The sequence below is a fragment of the Manis javanica genome, chromosome 4 (assembly GCF_040802235.1).
Source record: "Manis javanica isolate MJ-LG chromosome 4, MJ_LKY, whole genome shotgun sequence".
In the NCBI taxonomy this organism is placed as follows: domain Eukaryota; kingdom Metazoa; phylum Chordata; class Mammalia; order Pholidota; family Manidae; genus Manis; species Manis javanica.
Genome location: NC_133159.1, coordinates 2,856,680 through 2,881,799, shown reverse-complemented (window position 1 = coordinate 2,881,799; position 25,120 = coordinate 2,856,680).

Here is a 25,120-nt window from a genome sequence, read left to right as displayed (position 1 = left end):
TTTGGGTTTGAAGTGAGTCTCTTGTAGGCAGCATATAGATGGGTCTTGTTCTTTATCCATTCAGTGACTCTATGTCTTTTGATTGGTGCATTCAGTGCATTTACATTGAGGGTTATTATCGATAGGTATGTACTTATTGCCATTGCAGACTTTAGATTCATGGTCACCAAAGGTTCAAGGTTAACTTCCTTACTATCTAACAGTCTAACTTAACTCACTTAATATGCTGTTACAAACACAGTCTAAGGGTTCTTTTATTTTTCTCCTCCTTTTTTCTCCCTCCTCCATTCTTTATATATTAGGTATCATATTCTGTACTCTTTGTCTATCCCTTGATTGACTTTGGGGATAGTTAATTTAATTTTGCATTTGCTTCATAATTAGCTCTTCTACTTTCTTTACTGTGGTTTTCCTCTGGTGACAGCTATTAAACCTTAGGAACACTTCCATCTATAGCAGCCCCTCCAAAATAGACTGTAGAGATGGTTTGTGGGAGGTAAATTCTCTCAATTTTTGCTTATCTGGAAATTGTTTAATCCCTTCTTCAAATTTAAATGATAATCTTGCAGGATAAAGTAATCTTGGTTCCAGGCCCTTCTGCTTCATGGCATTAATTACATCATGCCACTCCCTTCTGGCCTGTAAGGTTTCTGCTGAGAAGTCTGATGTTAGCCTGATGGGCTTTCCTTTGTATGCAATCTTATTTCTCTCTCTGGCTGCTTTTAACAGTCTGTCCTTATCCTTGATCTTTGCCATTTTTAGTACTGTATGTCTTTGCATTGTCTTCCTTGGGTCCCTTGTGTTGGGAGATCCGTGGAGCTCCATGGCCGTAATGAGTATCTTGAGGGAGAAAAACAGAGGTTAGGGCAAAGAGAAAGTTGTTGTGTTAGGTGGGGGGGAGGCTGTACCAGTTCCCTTTTCTCCCTCCCTGGTTCTTGCAGCAGCAGATCTGAAGATGGATCAGCCTCCTCAGTCGTTAGCGGCTTCCTCTGGACCTCTCCAGGAGCAAATGGGCAGAATGGCCCTGGAGGTGACCGAGTGTCAATTAGTGGCAAATTATAACTTCTGAGCTCCCATTACATGCCCCCTGGGCTGGAGATGCCTGACACAACCTGGCGAAGGTCCGAGTCCTCTCCGCCGGAAGAGCCTACAGTGCTCTGTGTCTTAATATAGATTTCTGGATGTGCTTGATGCTAAGAAAAGAATCCTTCAAGGTTTCTGGAAGGAGGAATGGGGTGACTCTGCCAGCCTGTTGCCACATGGGGAGGATGGCAGCACGAGGGATTTCAGGCCACAGAGCAGAGGCAGGCCTGCGAGGGGCCCGGGAGTCTGCTCCACCCAAGGCTTCCCATCTGCTCCCCAAGGCCTTCCTCTGCCTGGAGGGAGCCCCAGCTTCCTGGGTGTGCAGGGGCTGGGCCCCCAGACAGCCCACCAGCTTGGGCATGGCCACTCAGTGCCCCAGCAGGACAGGCCCTCTTGGGCCCTCCCACGACCACACAGGGTGTCCTTGCCCACATCTCTGGATGATGAGCTGAGGCTCAGAGAGGCTGAGAGGCACATGACCGTGGACGCAGGCCTGTGAGGGGGCAAGCCTTGGAATCAGCCGCATCAGGGAGAGCTGAGAGGGCCGCCCCGGCTGCTCACCAGCTGTGGGTCTGCCCCGTGGCTGGGGCCCCGTGGCCCTGCCCACCTGTGAAATGGGGATGGCCCGGGCAGCTGTGAGGACACTGGGCTTGAGAGATAATGGGGCTTCCTGAGTGTCACACACAGCAGTCCCTGCATGCTGGGGGCCTCCACGGGGCTGCAACTGCCAGCCTCTCAGGCCTGGCCTGGCTCAGAGCAGCCGCCCTCAGTAGAACGGGGACACCGCTGTCCCCTGGCCACCGATCAGGAGCCTGCCCACACCATCAGGAGCCACCAAGAGGACAGGCTCTGGAATCAGAGGGTCCTTGCCTGGCTGTGTGATGCTCAGCACATTGCCCACATCTCTGGACATCTGTTTTCCTGCCTGTGAAGCGGGGTTCTGGGAAGACTCTCCTCAGACCCCATTATCAGCATGTGGGATGTGGGCAGCCACCCTCTGAAAGCCACACCCCCTGGGGCAAGGTGACACTCCCTCGCTGAAGAGCGTCCTCACCACCGTGTGCTCCCCGGCGGGCCAAGGGCCCTCCTCCCAGGAGGCCAGAGGCAGAGACTTGGAGCCCTTGTAAGGAGCAGAGCAGACGGGAAGGCGGAGGACTGAGCTCCCGGAGGGTGCCCTGCACAAGGCTTACACAGGCCGCTTCAGGGGGTGAGGGGCTTGGGAGGCGTGGGCAGTGATGAGTCATTTCCTGAGCCAGGTCCGTCACCCAGCTTTTGGTGGGCCGCTTGGTGCTCAGCAGAGGTGGACTCACTGGCTTTCCCAAAACATGGCCGAGCCCCCTTTGTGATGTGTCTACAAGATAAGCTGACAGAAAAGAGTTTTTGTAATTTCTCCATCTTCCCTAAGGCAAAGATCCTCTTTGCAAAACCAGGGCCTGGTCAGTGACTTGGGAGTCTCCATTCCAACCTGGGACAGGGTTGGCTGACACTGACCATATGGCTGGCTTATGGTTTACCATAAATTCTTCTTAAAAGACAGTTCAGGAATTTTACCTTTAAGTTTCAAGATGGAGTTCTAACTTAACATGGAGGTCCTCCGGCTCTTCCCTATGCTGGCTCACCTTCAAGGTCAGCATCAGAAATGCCTACTGGCCTGGAGGGCACTGGAGGGTGCTGTGGATAAAGTGAAGGATTCTCACCTGGACCTGGTCAACCGGCTCACTGCACACCTGTGGGCAATACATTGCTATTGACTCTATATAAAGAGCTCCGCCCGGAGCTCTGGGCTGCACGACTGCAGAAAAGCAGTGGCTGGAGTGGTGGAAGCACCTGGGACAGAGACCGAGACAGCTGCAGGGCAGAGAGGCCCGGCGGCAGAGTCGGGCTTGCTGCGCGCAGACTCGCTCTGAGCGGATGGGATCCTAGTGGTTGACCTGCCACCACAGGAATAAAATTGGGCATAAACCCTCGCACCCCAAGAACATTCCATTGTCATTTTTCGGTCTCATTGAATCCATAGTGAACTTGCCCAGGACTGAAGCCCAATGGCAAGACAGACACCTCCCCAGGCCAGGACTCAGGCAGCAAGGTGCTCTGGGCCCTGAGGGAGAGGGTCCCCAAAGGACCCGACCTGGGTGGCCCCCGGGAGACGGTGCACTGCTGGACCCCACTGAGCAATGGGATCACCAACCAAGAGAGGTGAGTCAGCCGCCTGCTCGCCCCAGGCTGCTCGTGGGCAGGTTGGACAGAGTGGGTGTGTGCAAGGCGCTAATGGAGGCCCTGGCCACATGCTAACATCCTGCAAGCTAGGAATGTGAGCTCATTCGGAGAAGGGGTCTCTGCAGATGCAGGTAAGGGTCTCAGGGTAAGGCCATCCTGTATTATCGGGTGGGCCCTAAATCCAGTGACCAGTGTCCTCACAGAGAAAGGGGAAGACTGGAGATGGACGGAGAGGAGAGAGAAGGGGAGACAGTGTGAAGACAGAGGCAGAGGCTGGAGGGATGCGGGCAGAGTCCAGGGCCACCTGGAGCCCCCAGGAGCAGGACGAGCCAGATCGACTGCCCTCGCCCTGGCCACACACCAGGGGGGGGCGAGTCCCTGGGGGCCACAGGGAAGCTCACCTCTGCCTACCACACCAGCCCCCAGGCTCCTGGGCCCTTTCCTGGGGCACCCCCACACCCCACCTCCTGATGTCACCCCTTCGTGGTCCTGTCCCCTGGGGGTGGGCTGCACCAGGGACCCCTCCAAGGAGTTCCAAGGAGTGGGTTCCAGGGGGGTTGCCACTTCGTCAGCTTACGAGACCCCCGGACATCCTCTTGCTGGAGAGGCTCTATGTCTGTCTCTGTGCCTCCCTCCCCCTCTCTCCTGCAGCCCCTCTGTCTCCGTCCTTCTCTCCCTTAACCCCCCACCCCCCTGGCTTCTCTCGCCCTGATGAAGCCAGCTGCCCTGCCGTGAGCTGGGGAGAGGCCCACGTGGCCAGGAAACAAGGGGACAACAGCCCAGGAGGAGCTGAACACTGCTGACAGCCACACGAGTGGGCATGGAGGCCGGACCCCCTCCAGTCCAGCCTCCAGCTGACAGCCCAAGGCGGCCACAGCCTTTCAGAGACACGGAAGCAGGGGCTCGGCGAGGCTGTGAAGGCCCTGGCCCACAGAAACCTTGACAAAGGGCTCTAAGTTTGGGGTCACGTGTGACGCAGCAAAGGGTAACTAATGCACCCACCTGCCTGAATCCCAGCCACGTCGGCCAGAACAGGGTCCTCGGGTTTCCCCGTTGGCCAGCTGGGCGTGGGCAGCGTGCAGGCATCTCACACTGACCTTGTCAACCAGAGCCTGCACCTTGTCGCACCGCCACCCCCCTGGGGCCAGAGACCAGCTCAGGCCGGTCCCTGGCCCAGCCCTGCCATTCTTCACCAGCTGCCCAGGATCCAGCCTGAGGCCTGCCGATCCTTTGCTCCTTTCCCCCGGTCCGCGCCCCGACGGCCCCCCACCCCCCTGCTCTGCCATTGGCCTGACACCCCAGGGACCTATGAAGACCTGAATCTTGTCTTGTCACTGCCTCTCTGGGTTAAAACCCCTCCAAGCTTCTCACCATCCTTCCCTCCCACTGTGGGGCTGTGGGCGGCCTTGGCCACGTGGCTCTCCATTTCGGGAACCCCCAGTCCCCACTCTGCCTCAGAAGCGGGGTGCCTCCACAGGCCCACACAGCCTGGCCTCCCCCTTACCTCCCAGGGCCGCCCTGCCTCCCTGAGCACCCAGCCCTGCCGCCCATGGGCCTCACAGGGGCCCTGCTCACTCACCCAGCCCCCCATCTGACTCCAAGCATACAGGGCACTCCTCTGTCACGTGTGCCATCTGGCCCCAGACAGACATGTAGGTGTCCAGGGTGCCTGCCATGGACGGTGGCTTCAACTGTCCCAGAGCCCTGACCACGCCCACGAGACCCAGCCCACTTCCTCCGGGCCAGGACGCCATGTCCCCTGACACATCCTTCATGTGCCTCTGGGAACAAATGGCCAATGTGCCTCGGAGAGCCCAGGTTCCCCCCACTCCAAACAGCCCCCAGGATCCCCAACATTCTAACGTGGTCCCCAGCTCCCCCAACTCCAAGATGGCCCCATGGTTTCCCCCCCATCCTAAGGCAGCCCCTGGGCTCCACCACCACATTCTAACATGGCCCCCAGCTCCCCCAGTTCCCAGGCGGCCTCGGTGCACAGCTCGGCGCACGGGCTCACTGAGGAGCTGGAAGCAGCAAGCCCTGGGCTCGCTCAGGAAGGCCTGGGGGTGGGGCTTTGCTCATCACCTGTTTTCCTGAGACTGAAACTTCCATCAGGTCAACTAGGTATGACTGCGGCCGAGCAGCCAGTCACTCATTCAGCTAGGTGGTCAGCGACAGTGCCCCTCCCCGCACCAACTCGTTTCGCCAGTAAGCCCTGAACGGACACCCAGACTGGGCGCTGGACCCAGAGGGGCTTCGTCCCGCAGCAGAGCTGCACCCCCAAGCCCAGGGGCCCGAGCCTCACAGGCTGACCGCCGCAGGTGGGCTCCATCTTAGCCCTGTCGAACGGGACAACCTACGGCAAGGGCCTCCCAGGACCCCGCCTGAGTTCGCAGAGCTGCCAGGCAGCAGAGTCAGGGCTCGATGTGGACATTGACACCACGTGGCAGACACGGCCGGGCCACCTACCGAGGGACCGTGTCAGCCCCACATCCAGGCCCAGGAGAGTGGCTCCCCCGGCTCCTGCCCAGCCAGAGTCAAGTCAACGAACACGGCTGCAGGGGCCCTGCTGGGTGGGGCCCCCTGGGGCTGGGAGAAGCCTAGGGGGTCAGCTTCCTGCGGCCTCCCGCGGCCTCCCTGCCTCCCCTGCTCCTTCCCTTCCCACATACATAACTGGTGCTTTGCTTTTTCACTTTTTTATTTATACTTGTGCATTTCCCATTCACATCTGGTTCCCTGGTGCATAGGACAGAAGCTGGGCTCAGCTGTGACTAATCTGAAATGCCATTAATATAAATCGGGCTAATTACTAGGTCCCCTTCAGTGATCCTACACCAGGCTGAGTGAGACAAGGCCTTCTAGAAAGCTCCGGAGGACGCTTCCACAGGAAGTTGCCGAGGGTCCCAGCGATCCCTTCCCCAGCCCCCGGCTCCCACCACTTGGTTTTCTTTGGAACAGGTTGTTTCAAGGGTTTCTTTCCCTGATGGCTGCACAGGGCGTATCAGTGTGCAAATCAGAAGCCCATTAAAGGTAAATGCCCTGGCTTCTTGGTGGCAGGATGGCCACGGGATGCCTGTGCCTGCCACCTGCCTGCTCTCCAGTCACTGTGACGGTGCTGAACCTGCTTCACTCTTCAGTCTTCCTGTGGGCGAATGTCCATAATCATGAATTTATCAGATCAGGTTTGAAGTGAGCCATGAGTCCAGGCAGAATGCTCAGCCCAGACACTCTGGATGGAGCCCCTCACTGTCCCCATCCCTTGAGCTAAAGTGAAGCGACATCTGAGGATAGGCCAGGAGCCCCTCCCCGGTGGGCAGGAACCCCGGGATGGCTGCTGGAGCTGGGGGCAGTGTCCCAGGTGGGAGGGATCCTCACACTCTGCTATATGGAGTGTCACTCTCGGAGTGGCGGGCCCTGCACGGGAGCCAGGGCTGACAGGATGCAGGAGGTAGAGAAATCCTCCCAGAGAGAAGCTGGTCTGCCCCAGGGCCTGGCCTGTGTCCACCTAACATCAATATGTGTGCCTTCCTGATGGCCTCTATCTCCACAGCAGGGCCACAGTCTTCATCAGAGCAAAGGCTGCAGATTGCTGTGACCACTGTGCCCCTGAGCCAGCATCAGGCCTGATGGAAACCACCTGAGCAAAGGACCAGGGTGGTGTCCAGCCTGGAGGCCGAGGACAGGGTGCTGAGCTCAACAAATATGAAGCGAGGGAGGGAAAGCGGGGAGGCGACGACTGGTCAGTCAGAAAGGCCTTCGTTCCTCCACAGGGATGCTTCTGTGCCCTTAAAGGAGTCTGGGGGTGGAGAGGGTGGCTCAGGAATTGGTGGCTGCCGTCTGGGGCGTTGTAGGCCCATCTGTCTGTCCAGATCACCTCCTTGTATCTGGCCGCCCAGCCGGAACATCAAGACGCTGCCCTTCCGCCCAGGATAGCGCCTCAAGGTCGGACTGAGGGGAGGGCCTGGCACACAGCCAGCACCACAAAAATGCTCTTTCTGCCCATCGTGACATCAGCTGCCACAGATGCCGGCCTCAGTCTGTCCAAGTTCTAGAACGTGTAGGTGACATAATGCGCATTGGATTTGCACAGCAACCAGATTTTCAGCAACATTTCAAATTCAAAAAAAAAACATAACATTTGAAGATTAAAGGTAGGGATGTGTCTGAAAGCCCTGGACCCTCAGGTACCCGCCCGGAGCTTGAGGAAGGTGACGGGAGCCCGGGGATAGCCAGGTCGGTCCCTTTGCCGGTTCTGTCCCCCTGGCCATGGCAGGAGCCCCAGTTCTCCATTCGGGATGCTGGGGGTACACAGACCACCTGTGGGGCCGGCAGCAACTGTGGAGCAGCCAGCAAGACCAGCACTGATGGGCTTTGCGTGGACACCATGCGACAGCAGGTTGACCTGAAGCTGGGGCAGGGTAGAGGGAGGCACGCTGTCGCCTGGCATCCTGGGAATATGCCTTCACGGACTGATGCAACAGTGGAGGGAGTTTTCTGGTACTTTCTATGCACATTCTCAGTATCCTGCTCCAGCCAGCAAAGAAAATCATTGTGTGCTGGGAAAGAATGAAGCTGGGGCGCTTCCCTCACAGGGCAATCCTGACGACCCTCCTCTTAGCTTCCAGATCCTGACACCAGCCGTGAAGTGACAGCCCAGTCCGGGTGTGTCAGCTCATGAAGAGCTGTTTCAACCCATCACCCATTCCGAATGCTCACGGGGGCCTGTCCACCTCAGCTTCCAGGTGGGAAAGCAGGACACTGCCCTCTCTGCCCGTTTCCTCGCCCGGCACCCTGGCGGGATAAACATCCCAGCCTCTGTCTCACCGTTTTCCACAGATGCTGCCTGCACCCCCGTGTGGCACTCGTGGCCCCCAGGCTACTGTGCACCAGGCCTCCTTGTGAGACACACACACAGGCGGGATGCTGCCAGTGCTGACCGGGAACCAGCTCTCCAAGTCCTCATCCCTGCTCGCGAGAGCGTTACTGGCTGTGCAAAACCTCTCTTCACCTGTAAACTCGGGGCAAGGAGTTCCCCGCTCTTCTCCCTCTGCTTGAAATGCCCACATACCAAGAGCCCATTCACACGCAACACACCCGTGGTCTCATCCAGCCACACTGTAAGGGGTGCACAGCGTGCACGCACACTAGGAACAGCATGTGCACACACTCCGTGTCCAAGAGTGTCGTGGGACTGGCCAAATTTGCCAAAGCATCATCCTGTCCTCTCCGAACTTAATAGGTGCCTTTCACTCTGTGGCCAGTTTTCCAAACTCCTGGGTGACAGCATGCCGCGCATGCACCCCTTACAGCCCAAAGGCTTGTGGTTTTGAATGACCCTTTTATCATTTTGGTCTCCTCTCTATCCCCAGAGACAAAATTTATCACATCAGTTCTGTGCCTGGAAATTTAACATTACATAGTAATTTTACAGTAATTACACAATAACTGAACATTTGTTGAGATCAGCTCCCTTCGTTGACCAGAACAGTCACTTTGTTTTCCTGAAAATGAACTGGAAGCTTCATCCTGGGAACCATGCCCAGTCACGCTGCATCGCAGGGAGTCCCAGCCTTCAGATACTCTCCGTTGTACCTTTGAAACTTTGTGTGTGTGCAGAAAGGTCACACTCAGCCTCACTTGTCCCAGCACACACAGGTTGGCATTCTGTATTTTTTTCTGGAATCCAGGCACATGCTAAGTACTTTGTTTCAGTTACTCTAAGCTGTGCTATTTATGTATCACTGCTTTTATACTTTAATGAAAACTTTTGAACCATTTGCTCTGTCTTTGGGAACTGGGAACAGTTAACACCACCCAAAAACAGGAAGAAAAGCACAGATATTTACAAACATAAGCAATAAAGTGCCAATTAAATTTAAATGTGATCACCCAGCTGACCGGGAACCAGCTCTCCAAGTCCTCATCCCTACTCGCGAGAGCGTTACTGGCTGTGCAAAACCTCTCTTCACCTGTAACTCGGGGCCAGGAGTCCCCCGCTCTTCTCCCTCTGCTTGAAATGCCCACATACCAAGAGCCCATTCACACGCAACACACCCGTGGTCTCATCCAGCCACACCGTAAGGGGTGCACAGCGTGCACGCACACTAGGAACAGCATGTCTGTTAATTCCTGCTCAGGGGAACCAGCCCAGGCTCGGGGTTCACACCCACTGTTAAGTGAATATGATCATTAGGAACATAACATGATTCTGTGTAAGAGAACTGCCCAGGCCAGGGGTCCAGTTCCTGGGTTCCAGTCCTCTCACCCTGAATGTCAGCCCCCCTCGGCCTCTGTGTGCTCAGGTGAAGAACAGGGATGATGCCTGCTTCTGAACCTGAAAGGGTGTAATGAGATCACACGTACCAGTCTCCCCGCGGTCAGCATTCCCTCCCGGCCACTGTGTCCACTTAGTATACAGCAATCAATGGGTAATAATATCAATCATTCAGAAGCTCATCTTGGGAAGGAAACGTCTGCCTGGAAAAATCCCAGAGTCTGAAAAAAACCATTAATTCACTCTCATGAGCCAGCTAGTTCCCTGCCCCCTAAAAAAGCCAGCTGGGAAGTCGGACCTCGGAGTGGCTTTGGCATCCACCCCATGAGTGACGAGCGAGCGTCCAGCACCGTTCTCTCCCGGGACCGCTCGGAAACCTGGATGCAAAGGCCACTTGCTTCATGCGGCAGAGGAAAACATTCATCGACTGTTTACTTTAGGCTTGGAGCGTGTTTCCTACTCATTAAGTATTTATTATGTGTTTTTGTTTATTATTTATGAAGTGCTGGGGAAACACGGCGTCTGAGTCTGGCTTCGTGGATGGATTCGGCCGCGCTGAGGTTTCCTCTTGTCCCAAGAGGCAGCTCCCCGCGTGGACTCCGATGACAAATGAGGCGGCCTCAGACCTCACTGCCTCCCTCCCTCTGCCTTTACTGCAGCTCCCCTTTCCTACCTGCTGTGGCTGCCAACTTCCAAGGAGGTGACAGCCTCCCCCTGGCTCTCCCTGACCCCCGTTTGTGATTCCCAGGTGGGCCCCTCTCCCCAGAAGTTTCGATGATATAACTTTCCTCTCAGGAGTATTTGGACCCCCATCCTTTACCTCTCCATTTAAATTGATTAATTGACCTCTAAAAATGCACCCAGAAAATAAATAGCCTAATAAAATAAATTATCTCATATTTAATGATGCCTGAAATCCACTGAAACTTGAGAAGGGGGTAATGGAGTGGCAGAAAATGACTAATGGAGGAAATACACTCGAAGGAGAATAATTGATTAGCAATCCGGGTGCCTCCAGCTGCGGCGGGGACCCCTGGGAGAGGAGCCGTGGAGCAGGCGGAGGCCTGGACAGGGGCCCCCAGGCAGGGACAACGGGACGCTTTCTCTACCCTGGAGAGTGAGGGCAACCTCTGACAGCTCGGGGCCCCAGCCATGAGGACGTGACCAAGCATGCCCTTCATCAGCCTGTGCACTGCCACCTCCAGCAGCTCGGACATTGACCCTGGAGGGTGGCAGGGGGTCCGAGGCACCAGGAGCCCAGGGGGCATCCCACCCCACAGAGGGCCACTGAAGAAAGGTTTGGATGCAGGGTCTAAAGGGGCCAAGGCTGGGCTGGGGACACTTCTTCCTCCAGGACTAAACGGCCCCTCGGGGACAGCTGTGGCCATGCCCACCTGGAACCCCACATCCAGCCTCTGGAGGCAAGGCCACGTCCATCATGTCCTCAACACACAGACTATGAGGTCCAGCAAGGAAGGGCCCCTGTGCTGAGCTGAAGAGCTGGGCTGCCATCCTGAGGACGGCTGTGTGGTCCACAGCTACGCGGAATAGTTCCAGTGTTTGCAGGAGAGGATGGAATCAAATGAACAGGTGACTTGGGTTCGCTGCAGACACAGCATCCACACGTGAAGGTTTGAAATGCTGCTGTCACCAGACAAGGTGTCGGAGAGGGGATCTCGTCCCCACAGGGGGCTGGGTCTGCCCCAGATCACCCACTCCTGGGTGCTGGACACAGGACAAACCACGGGCAGGAGAGAGAGCAGTGCGACTTGTGGGGACTGGAGACACAGACCCATGGCCCAGGGGAAAGTAGAGACAGGAAACAGCTTCCTACTACCTGCCTGGTTTGTGCCAGATGCTCTGCTTGGAGTCACACTAGCATTACTCCATCACACCTCAAACCCTGGCCAGCCAGAGCTCCAGGGCCCCCACCACAGCCTCACAGCACAGGGCTTCCCCCTCGCCCTGCCCTCACACCCCATCTCTCAGCCGTCGCCCAGCCTCCCATCCACGCGTCCGTCTGCTCGGCCACCCATCAGTTCATCCACCCATCCTTCCATCTTTTCATCCAAGCACCCACCCTTCTACCTGATGAGCAGACCATCCATCCATTGTCCACTCATCAAACTGTGCCCACGGAGTGTCTGCCAGTCAGACCCTCCCTCCATCCTCATCTCCCTCACAAGTGAGCTTCACGTCACTTTAGGCCACAGAAGTTGTGGTGAACCAGAGTTTCCACCAAGTTCCAGCCAGTGGCCCAGCATCTTATACGGTGCCAGCCCCCTGGGTATCTACAGCCCTTCCATGGTCATTTGTGCCTAGAGGTGGACATGACCAGGGTCTGTGACCATAGTGAGAGAAGCCTGCGTGCCTGGGGAAGGGCAGGGAAGTCCACAGGTCTTGGTGGAGGACAGCTGTGCTGGGAGACACTGCCAGGGGGGAATTTGTCCTGACAGAATAAGAACATGTCTCCATGAAGACGCAAGGAGCACCTCTGCGTTTGTTCACACCGCAGCCCTCTTGGCCAAGAAGAGACAGCCTGTTAGTACAGAACTTACTCTTGCAAAGAGCGGTCTGGTGTTTGCCCTCAGCCTCTGGAGGTGATCTCTCGCCCCACAGGCTGTCCTCTCTCATGGGAATGAGGGCCTTGGGCCATGCTGGACAGTCTAACAATGTGATTGGGGTGGGGGGGTCTTTGGGTCAGATGGTATCAACTGTCCCTCGGAGGCCCTGGGGTCTGAGGTCAGCTGCATGGGCATCCACTGTCCCTGTCATGGAGCCCATTACAGACTCTGGTCACTGAGGCTGGGGGAGGGAGCAGGGCTTCCCCAGGTGGTGTCACTGGGGCCGCCAGGAGGAGTCGGTGCTGTCCACAGGTCCAGAGGGAGAGGATGGCAGAGCCCCGCGTGTGGAACCCTCCTGGACTCTGTCCCATGCATCTCTTCCTCTGGCTGATTTTAATCTGCATCCACATGTTGTGATAAACTATAACCATGAGTATAACAGCAAGTTTTGTGATTCCTTCTACTGAATTGTTAAAGCTGAGGGTGCTCCTGGGGCCCCCAGATGCTGCAGTTGGGTCTGAAGTGGAGGTGGCCCTGGGAAAACCTGAACTCCACGGTCAGCATCAGAGGTGAGGGTGGTCTTGTGAACACCTCCCTGACTTCCAGGTAGAGTGTCGTCCATGTCTTCCCGGGACTTGGTGCTGGGACACCTGCGCTGAGCATCTACAGACAAGGGTTGGGAGGCGAGCCTGCATCTGTGCGCACAGCTGTGATAAACCCCCAGGGCACGTGGGCAGATGCCATCTGCACCATCTTCACCCCCTGCAGGCCCACTGCCCCAGCACCGTTATCACCCTCATGGATCATAGCAGAGCCTGGCTGGAGTGAGGAGAAAGCACTTCAGCTTGAGTTCCATCAAAGGAAGTCATGAGAAATCTGTAAGTCTTGTAAACAGGTGACAGGACACGTCTTTGTACTAAATCACGTGGAAGGTGGAGGCGTGAGGACAGAGCTGGCTGAGACAAGGCCACTCCCGACGGTCCTGGAGCCCAGCCCCTCCCCAAGGGGGCCCTTAATGCACTTCTCTCCCAAGAAAGGGAGTGGGCCCATTTATCACACCCTGGGAACTGAATGCATCGCCTCACCTCGCCTTCACAGTAACCCTGAGACGGAGGGCACTGCCCCCCAAGGCAACCTAAGCTCTGAGGACCGAGCACCCTGCAGAGGGCACAGCTGGGGAACGGAACAGAGTTGGCCTGATGCCACCTGCCCTACCCACCATTGGCTCCCAAAGTAGGAGTCTGGCATTCAGGGACACAATGACACCGTGGGATCCACGGAGAGCCACAGGATGAAGGCCACAGCTACACCATGAAGCTTGCGTAATGCTCTGGTCGAGACACCCCCACACTGCCCGTCTGAGATAGAATGCCCTACCGGCTCCTCATCGGCTCACCCCAAAATCCAAGGTGCGCCCACCGCCCCCTCTCCACAGGGACAGGATCCAGCATTGAGGCAGCTTCCTCAGGCAGTAACACCCCCTCTTTCCGAGGAATGAATGAATGTGTCCCCCAAATTCGTATGTAGAAGCCCTAATCCCCAGCTGACAGTATTCGGAGATGAGGCCTTTGGGACCCTGTGTCAGCCAGGACTCTCCAGAGAAACAACCAGCAGAGTCTTACTGAGAGTAGAATGTGGTTCACTGTAAGGCCCTGGCCCTGCAGCCTGCTGTCTGCAAGCTCGAGCCTCAGAAGAGCCGACGGTACGACTCGGTCTGAACGCAAAGGCTGGAGCGGCGGGGGAGCCGGGCGGGGGGGTGAGTCCCAGCCGGAATCTGAAGGCCTGGGGGCCGGGGCACTGACGCCGAGGGCAGGAGCGGGTGGGCGTCCCAGCTCAGGCGGACAGCGACCTCACCCTCCGGCTGCCGGCTGCCCCCTTGGGCCCTGAGGGGTCGAGAGAGGCCCACCGCACTGGGAGGGCGCCGCTTCAGCTGAGCACGGCGCGGACCCCTTCCAGAAGGCCTCCCAGACACATGCAGAGGCAACACGGAAGTCGACACAAAAAATTAACCCCCACCAGGCCTACCGATGGCGCTAGTGCCCTTATAAGAAGAGATGGTGTCTCTAAGGCACCTACCGACTCCGGACTTGCTCCTCCAGGGGAGGTGGCTTTTGCCCCCATTTCACGGAAGGAAAAACAGAGGCAGAGCAAACAAACGCCCGCGCAGAGCTGGGCAGGAGGAGGGCGCCGGGCTCTCAAGGCTGCCTGGAGAGCAAAGGTGTCCAGCTCTGTCCTGAGCTGACGGGCGGGCTAGAAAGGCAGCGGGTTTGGGGCGGAGCGAGGCCAGTGCAGGGTGCCCCCCCTTAGCCTTTCAGAGCCGGCTGGCCGCACCCTGCTCGGCCGTCTTCCCCTCCGGCACTGCTAGTTCTGCGGACCTGAGCCCGCAGCGCTGACAAGCCCTATGGACACGTCACCACGGGAGGGAGAAGCCTCCCGCTCAGGCCCGGCCTGCCCGCTTCCAGAGCGGAATCAGTGAGGTCTCTGCGTCAGTGCAGTTCCGCACCCAGTGGGACGGTGCGGCTGTCGGCCCAGCTGTCAGAGCAGAGCACCAGAGGCGGGTTTAAGTGACAGAAATGCACCGACCCGTCCTGGAGGCTGGGAGCCTGAGACCAAGGCGTCGGCAGGGCCGCTCCTCCTGAGGCCTCCCTCCCGGACGTGCAGACGGCCGTCTCTCCCTGTGCCCTCAGGCGGCCGGCCGTCTGTGCGTGTCTGTGCCCTGATGTCCTCTCTTACAAGGACACCAGGCACATCACCTCAGGGCCCACCCGTGATGAGCCCATTACCTTATCCCCCCCATGAGTAGTCACAGTCGGGTTCCCTGGAAGTTTAGGACCTCAGCAAATAAATCTAGGGGGACACAACTCAGCCTACAACAGACGGGCTGGAGGAAAGGCCAGCATAAAACCCCAACATTTTCTTAAGGAACCCCGTTCCTCCCGGGTCGCCCCAGCCTGCCCTCTAGCCTCCTGCCTCAGCAGCGTGCAGGCACCAGCGCGGCCTCGTAGGGGCGTGGGGCCGGAGAGCTCTGTACTATCCCCAGCAACACCAAGAGGCGCTTCCGGCAGGAGCGGCGCAGGGAGGGTCAGCATCCCTGTGACCCGGGGCCAGCTGCAGACAGTTCTCTGCGCTCCAGTAAGAAAGGACACCTTGGGAAGCTGGCTGTCCCCTGGCCCATGTGAGTCGCGCCCTCCCTGGGGCACGAGGGGCTCAGAGCTCCCTGCAGAGCCCCTCGCTCTGACAGATGCCCACCCCTCACGGCGAGGAGCTGGGGCAGGGGCAGGGGCAGGGGCTGGGGGAAGTCAAACCTGCACAGCAGGGCCCTGCGGGTCTCTCCACAGCAGAGGGGCCACCCCTCCACGGCCTGGTCTGTCCTCTAATCAGGCTGAGGAGCAGATGGACCCCATCTTCGTTTCAGACCCTCAGCCCCTTCCCCAGCCCGCCTCCCACTGAGTGCTACAGGCAGAGGAGGCTGGGCTGCTGGCCTTGTGGACGGTGGGCACCTGGCCCCCACCACCTCCGTGCCACCTAGCTGCCCAGCCAGGCGGAGCCCCCTCTCCCCCAGGGCCAGCCCCTGCAGCCAGCCAGTAGTCCCAGAGTTGAGTCCCTGCAGGATGGAGGTTCAGGGACTCGGGGGGGCTGCCATAGCAAATGACCACAGCCTGGGCTGGCGGGGGGGGCGGTGTGTGTGTTAAAAAACAGAAATTCATTTTCTCACTGTCTGGAGACTAGACGTCTGCGATCAGGGTGTCGGCAGGGCCACGCCCCTCTGGACAGACACTCTGGGCTCACCTCCTCTTGCACTTCTGGTGGTCCCCAAAAGCCCCTGGTGTTCCTTCACCGCACCCACAAGCCTCCCTCTCTGCCTTTGTCTTCACGTGACCTTCCCAGGGTCTGTGGCTTCACCTGGCATCCCCCTCTCTGTTCCTGTGGCCATCAGAGAAGGTCCTTCCTAACCTGGTACAACGTCACCTTAACATGATGACATCTACAAAGACCACATTTCCCAACAAGGTCACATTCACAGGAACCAGGGGCTAGGACTTCAGCATATCTTTCTGGGGTTCAGTTACACCCACCGCAGTCCCAAGCTGGCCAGAGCGTATTTCCAGCCACAACACATGCCCTACAGTGGAGGGGGGACTGGGGTTCCCACAGAGGCAACTTGGGATCACCTAGGAGCCCTCATTAGATTCCTGCTTTGATGGGCAGCCTAGTGTCCCTGCTACACATTGTCCCCACATGAACTTGTGCCTCCTGCAGCCATTTCCCACACCTCCTCTGAGCCATGCCCGGGAAGGGCTGGGACAATGCCTGCGAAAGGCAGGAGCCCCCCTTCTGAAGACCCCGTAAAACCAGTCAATGGTAAGGAGAAAAGGAGAGAACACGCCGGCTGCAGAGGCAGAGGGCAGAGCGAGCCCAAAGGCTGGTGACGTGGGCCCAGAGGCACCCACCCAGCACGTCCATCTACCCACCAGCATTTATTAAGAAAACATGACACACCATGCCCTGTGCTCCCCTCTGTCCTAGGCTGCCCCCCCAAACTTAATTAGGAATAGTGGTTTGGGCCATGTCAACACAGTCACCTCGTGTCCTGGGTTCAGTCCAAACAGGCAGGGTCTCCATGTGGTGACCATGCCCTGAGGGTGGGGTCCCCCTGGCAGCAGGCCGAGCTGGTACCTCTCTGGGTTGGGGGCCTCTAGAGAGGTCCCCACGAGCTCCTGCTTCTATTCCTTCAGGCAGAGCCCCAGGCCTTCCAAACGCCGGTGGAGGGATCCTCAGTGCAAGCAGGAGGGGCCACGCTGGGGGCTCCAATGGCAGAGCCCCTCCAGGGAGCACGGTTCCCACTGAAATGTGGGCAAAGGGGTTCCCACAGAGAAGGAGAAGAGAGTCATTGTATTACTCAGGGCTCTCCAGAGAGACAGGACCAATAGGATGAGAGAGAGAGTGACTGATCTTGAGGACTTGGCTTGACATGAGGAGGGAGGCTGAGCAGGGGTCCCTCAATCTGCCGTCTGCCAACCAGAACCCTAAAAAGGCTCAGGGTGTGACTCAGTCTGAGTCCCAAGGCCTGACAGCCAGGGGAGCCGACGGTGCCAATCCCAGTCTGAGGGCCGAAGATGAGAGCGGCTGTCTCAGCCCAGCAGTGCGGCAGGACTGGAGGGTGAATCCCCCTTCCTCCCCTGTCAGTTCAGGCCCCCGTGGACTGGATGGAGCCCCTCCACCACTGCAGAGGGCCATCTGCCTTGCCGAGTCCACCTATTCAAACGCTGACCTCACTGGGAAGCCCTCTCACAGACATGCCGGCCGCAATGTTTCATCTGGGCGCACCATGGGCAGTCAAGCTGACACATTAAATTAACCATCACAGTCCCTAAAAGGAAGTCTCAGGGCCACTAAGGTAAATTTCACACTTCACCGCTTTGCAGAAGAGTCTTAGACTATGAGGTCACTAGCAAAGAGGGGCCCCATTCCTGAGGGATTATTGTGTAGGGAGCGCCGGGCTGAGCACCCCAAATACACCCATTCTCTAAAAACAGTTCCCTACATTTGGGGTCACCACCCCTCATCTCACAGGTGCGGAAACCACGCTGGTGCGCTCACCTGTGGCGGCAGCCTTGACATGGCCCCAGCGCCCACCGCCGTGCGGCCCCTCCCCTCAAGGGTGGCCCAGACCTGGGGGCTTGTCCCTAGTTATAGAGTAGGACCGAGCCATGGGGAGTCGCCTCCAGGACTGGCTCACAAGTAGCCCTCGCTCTGTCTGGCCAGGTCCCATCTCCTGCCCTTCTGCTGCTTCGCTCCAAGGAAGAAGTCTCTGTGTGGTGAGGTCTGCAGAGGCCCCAGTCACAGGGACCCGCCAGCAAGGAGTGATGGCCCGAGCCCAGCATTGCCCCAGGCCCGAATGTCAGCTCGAGTGGGCCTGGAAGCAGGCCCTTTCCTGTCAAGCCTTCAGCTCAGACCCCAGCCCTGACCGTCATCTCGATTGTGAGACCCTGAAACGGAGGAGCCAGCTGGCGCACGCCTGGACTCCTGACCTCAAACTGCGATGCAGCAAGCAGGTGTCACGTCCAGGGCACACAATTGAGACCTGACATGTCACCCATGTCCAGGCTACCCGCGACCTGGCTCCAGAGCCCAGGTGCATAGCCACTTTGCTCCCCTCATGCTGCCCTGCCTCCCTCCCCACTCAGAAGCCACCAAGTAAGCCCACCGAAGGTGGGTTATTGAAGAAAAGGCTACATGCTCTGGGCCACAGGCGCCGAGAGGCTGGGGCCCTGCCTGGCTTGCTCCCCACGCACCATGCCCGGCTCACAGCGAGCACTTGGCAGATGACCTGCATGGGAGACGGTGGACATCAGACGGTGGTAAGAATCCAGCCATGCACAGATGCACAGCATTTATGGGGTCCCCTCCGCACTCCCTTCCCACCGCATCCAGTACAAGTGAGTGATGCCGGGTGAAGCTGCTTGGTTCGTGTCCTTTTCTTCTCTCATGCATTTAAAAACGTATTTATTGGGCCCCTTCTCTCCGTTCTGTACAAGCGCTGACTGCGAATGACCAGGCTCAGCAGGACAGGGACGTGGCTTTGAAGCAGCCCCAGAGCTGGCCAGCAGGAGGTCCCGGTGTTTACGGAACCACTACCCGCCCAGGAGAGCTGCTTTGCCCCCAGCCGCCCCCTCTGCCCTGTGCTCCGGCCCAAGCAGGCCCTGAGGTTTATGTGGGAAGATGTCAGCTCTGAGCCCATAACTCATGTCCGGTAACCAAATTATTTTTCTTTGGAGGCATTAGGGGTAAATAAAGGCTTAATGAATCAAGCCTTCTGAATTGTTGCTCCTTTAATTTGTAGTTTACAAGGTTCTTGTAAATTAAAAATGGGAAAAGAAATCCCTTCCCATCCCGCATGCACCTCCTCCGGGCAGGAACAGTTTGGCTGTTTTGATTTTCATGTCCCAAAGGCCCTTATCTCTTTGAAAAATTATTCCTTAATTTTTATGCAGTTGCCGGTAAGACCAGTGGAGCTGAATGACTGTTCTGTATGTGCTCACCCTCTCGTTCAAGTTCAGTGCGAGTGGTTATTGTTCCCTGGGCGGGATAAGAAGGTAGAAGCACTCACTTTTAATTTATGTTTGTAATAAGCAAGGCTTTATCAACATCCCCCTCCATAAATTATTTTTATTGCCAGGAGCAGCGGCCATGGGGACGCTGGCCTGATGGGAATGCAATCACATGGGCCTGCCCGGAGCAAGCTGGCACCCGGTGATGGGTGCAGAGGTGCTGGGTCCTGAGTGGGAGCGGGTGGGGGATGGGACAGTGAGGGATGTCCCCGGGGGGGAAGGGAAGGGAGCGGCCCACTGCTGCCCAGCCAGGGGTAGTGCCTGAATGGCTGTTCGGGGCTCCCACGGGCCCTGGTGCCACCCACCCTCTGCCCCACTGGTTTAAGTGTGGGTGAGCGTGCCAGGCACCATGAATCAGTGGGCACCCAAGCCAGGAAGGCTTCTCTGTGCCTCCCAACTCAGCACGGGGACGCTGCGCCCGCCCCAGGTCTGTGCACACATGGCGGGGCGATCTTCAGCTGAGGGACGAGCCTCTCTCTCCCAGTCTCTCCTCTTCTCCCCCCATTTTTCCCTTCCTTTTTCTCCTCTGTCTCTGCCCCTCTCTCAGTGTAGCCTGTCAAGCCTCTGATGTAAGAACCTGGTGTGAATGATTCAGGAAAGCAACCCCACACTGTGAGCCCCCAGAATTGCTCCACCCAGAGCCGGGAGAAGTGACCTGTTCTCTCCCTGGGAAGGGTGGACAGCTCTGCTCTATCCTGATGTCCCGTGGGTTTTCGGGAGCCTCAAAGAATCTCTTCTGCTCTTTCCAGACTATGCATGGAGGGGTCACTGGCTGAGAACCTCCTGCCTGTCCACACATCAAGCACCGACATGTGTTTGGAAGTGACCACATGGCACACCTCTCCCATCCCCAGTGGTCTTCATTTGTTGAAAATGCACCTCAGAAATAATGGGCTAGAGCTCTCTGTTCACACAAGTGTCCCCATCTTGAGGCTTTTCCATGTTCAGCAATAGCATTCGATTTGAGAACAGACCCATAGGACTTTGCTTTCCTTCAGTGGAGAGGGGCCGCTTGCAGTTACCTGTTGGAGTCACTGAGGCTGTTCAATGTCACATGGGGCCCTGAAGGTCAGCACTTGCCCTGCCCACATTCTCCACAGCCGCAGTTACCGCCAGAAATGCCCTGCTTGGAGGGGACCATACGACTTACCCTTTGGGCAGCTCCCCAGGCTGCCATCCCATCCCGCTCACCTTGTTGTCTTCTATCCAGAAATAGATGCCCATCTCTAAGCCAGTGAGCTCCCAGAAATGTGGCGGCGGGATGTGTGGATCCCAGGTTGCATGTTCCTCAAAGGCAAGGGCCAGCCCAGGCCCACGGGGTGGAGGAAGAGCAGGCACCCAGCAGGTGCTGCATGGGCTCTCCCTGACGGCGGTGCAAGCTCCTCCTGGACGCTGACTCCCGACAGCAGCCGCCCCTGCTCTGTAGAAGGCACACTGTCCGCTCCATGAGAAGAGGGCGAGGGAGTGTGCACATCACACAGGTCGCAGGGAGAGCCCCCTCCAGCACACATGGAAAAGCAAGGCTGCCTGGCCAGCACCAGCTGGGGGAGCGCCCCCTGTCCAGTCCTGGCCACCAGCACTCCAGGAGCAGAAGCCCCCCGTAGCTCCTCATTCGGTGCCTTGGACAGCAAGTCTGCTGGGAGCCAGAACTGCAACCAGAACTCAGGGTACATGCCCCCCCAGCCCTTCCTGGCCCTGGAAGGCAGCTGTCAGAGGACCACGGGGAGTCAGGGCAGAAGGGGTTGTGGGGTCTGCCTCTGGCCCAGCGCTCAGCTGTTTGCATGCCCTGCCCTCTGCCCTCATCCTGCATGAGGTCCCTGACATGGAACTGTGTCCCCTCTGCACGTCCAATGCCCCATTTCATAGATGTCAACCTGAGGCTCAGACAGATCCATCCAGCCATGTCCACTTAGCAAGTGGACAGCAAATCTGGGCCTAAACCCAACACTCTGACCCCAATCCACCCCACGTCTCCTACCATGGGGCCACTGGCTCCATCACCGTCACTTTGTCATTCCCAGTGAGGACGGATGCCCCCAGACTTGCAGGCCTCTATCCTCAGTGGGGATGGAGCAGATTCCAGCTGCTCCCACGACTTCCACATTCTCTTTCCATCCTCCACACAGAGCTTCCCAAGCCATTTTCCTAAGGTGACATCACTTTCTTGGCACATACATGGACGTATTGCTGTCCCTGGCTCCCAGCCCCACTTCTCACTCCAGTGGCCCAGCCACGGGGGAGCCTCTCCTTGTCCTTGACCTTCCGGCCTCAACAGAGGCCCCAGTGCCTCCCCTTCCCATCCAGCCAGCAGCAACCGCCATGGTGAACACCTGGCCCCTCTGCACAACCGCTGGTCTCCAAGGCTGCCACCAGGTTTTGGAGCCTCCAGGGCTGGGCGGAGCATCCTGCTGAGCACCCTGCTCAAGGGTACAGTGTCCAGCCTTCTCCCCAGCACAGACCAGCTGCAGAAGGAGGACCCTCACACTCTTACACACGTGCAGGCGAGCACAGCCACCCCAAGCAGGTTAGAACAGCTCCAGTGACTGGCCGGGTGGGGGGAGCATTACCAGGACTCAGCAGCATCACTACTAATGTCGTGAGTTAGATCCACACACCCTCGTGTTAAAGCAGGAAAAATCCAACGAGACCGTCTCTCCGGAAACGCACCAGCATCCCCGTGGGGATGCACTCCCTCCCGCGGGAGAGCCAGCGCTCCTGCAGGGAACAGGGCCTTGGGTGGGAGGCGCCCATGGGAAGTGGGCCGGGGGGGCCCTCCCTGCCATGCCCACTGGAGGACGGGGCTGGCGGGAGGACACCGCATGGGCTCACCTGCAGGATCGGCCGGGCCAGGCCCTGTGACTCTCCTGGCCTCCCCAGTCACAGTATTTGTGACTCAGCCAGTTATCCTCCCAACAGCCAGATGGCTGGGACGTCAGCGTTTGGCGTGTGACTAACGGCAGGTGGAATGAAGCCACCTGATACCCTGCAATGCGCAGGAGCTGGGTGTCCCCAGAGGGGTCTCCCTGCACCTCCATCCTGACATGAGGAGTGCTGAGAACCCTGGAAAAACAAACTCAGTCAGAAGACACAGCGAAGAAGGAATAAAATGCCAACCAAAGGAGGCAACAATGAACCCACCCATTACCAACCCACAGACCGCCAAGGGGCCACAGCCAGCTCCAGGCTCCTGGCCCGGGGACACGGCAGAGTGAAGCTGTTTCCAGAAGAGAAGAGTAGAAGCATAGCTTAGACGACTACATAAATAAATGCTGTCCAGCTGTCCACACCACAGAGCGGCTTTACGGTGGGCAACTGTCCCACCCGCAGGCCCCAGCGCACAGGAAGCCACGTCAGCAGCGCGAGGCCGTGTTGAGGGCAGGCACCCCAACACCATGTCACAAGCATGGCACTGCCCTTCCCTGGTTCCTCCAAGAACGCACAGCCCCAGTGTGACCCCGAGGAGAACAGCAGACAAATCCCCATGGAGGGACATTCCACACACAGCTGAGCAGTCCTCAAACCGTCAGGGCCAGCAAAGACAAGGGATGTCTGAGCAACCGTCACAGCCCAGGGGAGCCCAGGGCGTGTGACCCCTGAATGTCATGTGGCATCCCTGATGGGGTCTTGGAAGAGAAAAAGGACATTAGGTAAAAAGTAAGGAAATTTGAGTAAAAAAATACTATGGACTTTAGTCCGAAAGAATGTTATCTGTAGTCGGTCATTCATTGTGACGAACATGTCCCACCACTGATGCTAACAGGGAAAGTTGGGTGTGGGGACGTGGGAACCAGCACCGTCTTCACCACTCTTCCGCAAATCTAAATCAAATTTAAAATTAAAAGTGGTCCGGAGGTGGGGGGCAGTGAGATGAGAGCTTAGTGGCTGCAATGCAGAAATGTCCCACAGGGATACAGGATGACGCAGCAGGCCCCTGAGACGGCATCAGTCTCCCTAGGAGACTGGGGAGGAAGGCTCCTTGGAAGGAGTTTTGTTTTGTTTCATTTTTTAATGAAATTCCAGAGACATGTTAATATTACGGAAAGTCTGGAAGAAATTGAGGTTATGCTAATGACAGATCATGTAAGAAAAAAGAAAGGAAATGGGAACCTCCAGGGAAAAGGGATCTGTGCAAAAAGGAAATTGCTATCGTGGTTTACTACGTGTCTGTGCAGCAAACTGTTTACGTGGTTATACAAATCAAGCACCATCTACTGATTCTTTGATTTTTAGAAGGGTGCACTAAGGCCTGGAAGACTTAGTTACAGTCTCAGGAGGGGACGCACTGCGGCAGCTGGGCCACAAGAGCTCCCTCCCAAGGCTGTGAGTTACTTGAAGGGAAAAGGGAGTCTCATAATTTTTGCACTGGTGGGGCTCAGTGGCTCTGCAGGCAGCGTGATGAACCGGCCAAGAGTTCGGCTTTGAGGTCTGACACTCTCTACCCCATTCCTGGCTCTGACACTTCCTGGCGTTGGGAGACTGGACAAAGGATTCAGCTCCTCTGCCTGAACTTGCCAGGTGCGTATCACCCAGCAGGGATGCAGCAAGGATGAAGATAGAATACACACGTCAAATAGCACAGTGCCCAGACACAGTGAACACTCAGCATAGATTAGCTGCTTTGCGACCTTGTAAATTAAAAAATGAAGACAATTTACTTCTACTTTCAGGGAGAGGCTAAGAGAGAGAAAACAGTACTCCTAGAAGTGGAATTCCTCAACCCGAGCCCACGGGGGAAAGCACAATCATTACCTCTGAATTTCGGCAGCATTGTGGGGTAGGGGGAGTCTCCCTTTTTTTTTTAATTTTAATAATAGCTTTTATTTGACCCAATATGTCCAAAATATTGTCCTTTATATGTAAAATGTATTAATGAAATATTTCCATTATTTTTTTGTTCTAAGTACATCTTAATTTGAACTAACATGTGCTTGATAGCCACATGTGGCCAGTAGCTACCACATTGGACCACACGGCTTATAAAGCTAGAGAGAATTTGCCTCCCTTTTAATCACTTTCCCAACTCCAGAGCAAGTAATTGTCATTGCTTTAGTAAAGAAATCAATGCTTTACTCAGTGGGTTCTCAAAACTTTTGATCTCAGGATCCCTTGGTAGGCTTAAACATTATGGAGAGCTTTCATTTATGGGGTTATAGCTAACTATACTTATATTATTAGAAAACAAAATTGAGAAATAATGTTTAGTTTTTTAAAAAATTAAAGTATATATATATTTTTTTTTGAGAGGGCATCTCTCATATTTATTGATCAAATGGTTGTTAACAACAATAAAATTCTGTATAGGGGAGTCAATGCGGGAGCCTCTTATTTGCATGAAAATGCCCCCAGGACTCCCACCTTCTCTGTCCTAAACACCGTCTGTCTGATAGTCACAGAGGGCAGCCACAAAGACAGTGGTACCCACACGGCACCTGGCCATAGCTCAGTGAAGGTCACCCTGCAGACAGGAAGGACGGGGCTTCTGCCAGCACCCGCCCAAAAGCTGCTTTCTCAAACCCAGAGGCAGCACATGGGGCCTGAGCACCGCTGACAGGCAGATGCTGGATGGCCCGCCACTTCCCTCCCAAGGCTGTCACTAGGTGGCAGGCCCTGGGAGCACCCCAATGACTGATGGATGGAGAATCATAAAATTAAGTGATTATCTGTGCCTGGCAAAATACTGCAGCAGTGAGGTTTCATTAATTATCCTACCCTGCAGCCTGGGCCCAGTCGGAGGTGAAGTGCAGGCATCTTGGCACCCAAACCCCATGCACTCCTTTAATTAGCTCGTCCATAATTGAACAGTTCTGTGCACACAAAGTTTGCGCTCATTAGTCAAAGTCCCATCTTCTTAACTCCACAGGTTGTTGTAAACA